This window comes from Palaemon carinicauda, chromosome 28 (assembly GCF_036898095.1).
Source record: "Palaemon carinicauda isolate YSFRI2023 chromosome 28, ASM3689809v2, whole genome shotgun sequence".
In the NCBI taxonomy this organism is placed as follows: Eukaryota; Metazoa; Arthropoda; class Malacostraca; order Decapoda; family Palaemonidae; genus Palaemon; species Palaemon carinicauda.
The window spans coordinates 69,143,626-69,146,125 of record NC_090752.1 but is presented as its reverse complement, the minus strand read 5'-3'; the positions used below and the strand labels follow the sequence as shown (position 1 = coordinate 69,146,125).

At 34.0% G+C, this 2,500-nt stretch overlaps 2 protein-coding genes across 6 annotated transcripts in view; both read left to right on the top strand.

Moving 5' to 3' along the window:
* The window catches only part of LOC137621652 (ankyrin repeat and BTB/POZ domain-containing protein 2), a 622,846-nt gene that overhangs the window by 518,953 nt on the left and 101,393 nt on the right, over positions 1-2,500 (top strand). For 2 of the 5 annotated variants that reach the window (XM_068352127.1, XM_068352125.1), the window contains exon 1: positions 1,918-2,086. The exons of 1 other annotated variant lie outside the window; for it this stretch is intronic. The gene's annotated coding sequence lies outside the window, so the exon portion shown is untranslated. Of the gene's footprint in view, positions 1-1,917; positions 2,112-2,500 lie in introns of those variants that run through there. 2 more of the 5 variants (XM_068352126.1, XM_068352124.1) reach the window with 2 other exon arrangements.
* The window catches only part of LOC137621359 (uncharacterized), a 65,537-nt gene that overhangs the window by 49,742 nt on the left and 13,295 nt on the right, over positions 1-2,500 (top strand). The window lies entirely within an intron of this gene.

The window sequence follows — 2,500 nt, the reverse complement described above, 5'->3', positions numbered from 1 at the left end:
ACAATTAACAATAAAATAGGTCGAAGAGTTTACAATTAACAAAAGAATAGATCGAAGAGTTTACAATTAACAGTAAAATAGGTCGAAGATTATACAATCAACAGTAAAATAGGTCGAAGATTATACAATTAACAATAAAATAGGTCGAAGAGTTTACAATTAACAAAAGAATAGATCGAAGAGTTTACAATTAACAGTAAAATAGGTCGAAGATTATACAATCAACAGTAAAATAGGTCGAAGATTATACAATCAACAGTAAAATAGGTCGAAGATTATACAATTAACAATAAAATAGGTCGAAGAGTTTACAATCAACAGTAAAATAGGTCGAAGATTATACAATCAACAGTAAAATAGGTCGAAGATTATACAATTAACAATAAAATAGGTCGAAGAGTTTACAATTAACAAAAGAATAGATCGAAGATTATACAATCAACAGTAAAATAGGTCGAAGATTATACAATTAACAATAAAATAGGTCGAAGAGTTTACAATTAACAAAAGAATAGATCGAAGAGTTTACAATCAACAGTAAAATAGGTCGAAGATTATACAATCAACAGTAAAATAGGTCGAAGATTATACAATTAACAATAAAATGGGTCGAAGAGTTTACAATTAACAAAAGAATAGGTCGAAGATTATACAATCAACAGTAAAATAGGTCGAAGATTATACAATTAACAATAAAATAGGTCGAAGAGTTTACAATTAACAAAAGAATAGATCGAAGAGTTTACAATTAACAGTAAAATAGGTCGAAGATTATACAATCAACAGTAAAATAGGTCGAAGATTACACATGCTATTTAAAGCGTAAGAAGATTCGAAATGGGCGTAAGAATAAAGACTTGCCATTGTGAATTGAAAAAGGGGCTGTGTTCATCACCACGCTCCGATGCCTCTTCGTCATTCACGTTTTCTTTCTTCTGAAGCCATTAAAAATCCATTCGACACAATATATAAATTGAGGGAATGGGTCGTCCTCTCCTGTAATGGTCGATTTCCATTTCCAAAGAGGGATTGAGATAGGTTTCTTAGGTGGCATTGAAATCACATTTTTTTCTCTATTATTATTATTATTATTACTTGCTAAGCTACAACCCTAGTTGGAAAAGCAGGATGCTATAAGCCCAGGAGCTCCAACAGGGAAAATAGCGCAGTGAGGAAAGGAAACAAGAAAAAATAAACTATTTCAAGAACAGTAACAACATTAGAATAAGTATTGTCTATATTAACTATAAAAACTTTAACAGACCTTTATCAAGTTTGCAAACATATATGAATCATGTGTCGTTCTGACATTATCATAATTTTAATCATTCTTTGTCCAATTCAATTACTAATTATCCCAATTTTCACTTCATCGCCCTCTGTAAATGTTAGGTTACCGAGAAATATCATATGAACGGTTTCCAATATCTTAGCCTTATTACGTTGAATGTATGCCCACTTTTTTTTTTTTTTTTTTTGGACAATCTGTAACCATTTAGACAAAGTCTCTCTCTCTCTCTCTCTCTCTCTCTCTCTCTCTACCTGTGTCAGAGAGCATCATCGTGGGCCTGAGGAAGAGTTGCCAGGAGTCGCTATATTTCTTAATATCTTGGAGTTTTAACGAGTTATATAAAAGCTTTGCGTTCGTAAAGTAAATCAAATAGCAATATTTAGAGTGCAAGATATTAATCCACATGTTATTCATGAAGGAGTTTAACTGATTAGAATTAACAGAACAATATTGGATTTTGAATTAAAAAATCAAGGAATGCATTTGCGACTATTCTAGAACCCATTCAGACCTGAACATGTTCTATGTAAAAAAAAAAAAAAAGAAGAAGAAGAAAGTAACAGCGATGTCTTCAGGGGTCGAGTTAAAGAGGAAAGATGCATAAAGACTGAGTGGTGGTGGGGCAAGGCATACATGCCCTGGGGAGGGAAGAGCGTACCCTCCCAGACCAGCGCGTGGTAGTAGTGGTACCGCTGTAACAGCCCTGTTGAGAACTGGAGAGTAGTGTGTGTACACAGAATGGGCCAAGCTACGGAGCGGGAAGGTCGCGGAAACCTATACCCTGTGTCTTTTTGTGTATGAAATCGCCCATTGTTGGTTTGTAAGGGATTTGCAGTGTGCCCTTCATGAGATATGTGCTTAGGAGGAAAAGTGAAGTGTATACGTTAAAGTGTTTGTGAAGTATAAACCATCGCAGAAGGATTCCTTCACGTTACCAGTGTGTATATGTAAATACATTCCATGTTAATAGCGTAAAATGGAGAGGAAATTGTGCTAGTATTCAGTCAAATGATGGAGGTGGTTTTGTATAGGGAATATTTCAAGTGGAAACTCGGAAGTCATACCTCCAAGACCCATAACTGGAAGTGTCACGAAGAAAAATGATGTTAATAACTATTATGAAAATTGTGCTTTTGATTTTTGTTTTAATATTCATAGCAATTTTAGCTGTTTGATTATGGTGTTGATTTTCTAGTACCATGTTGTTTC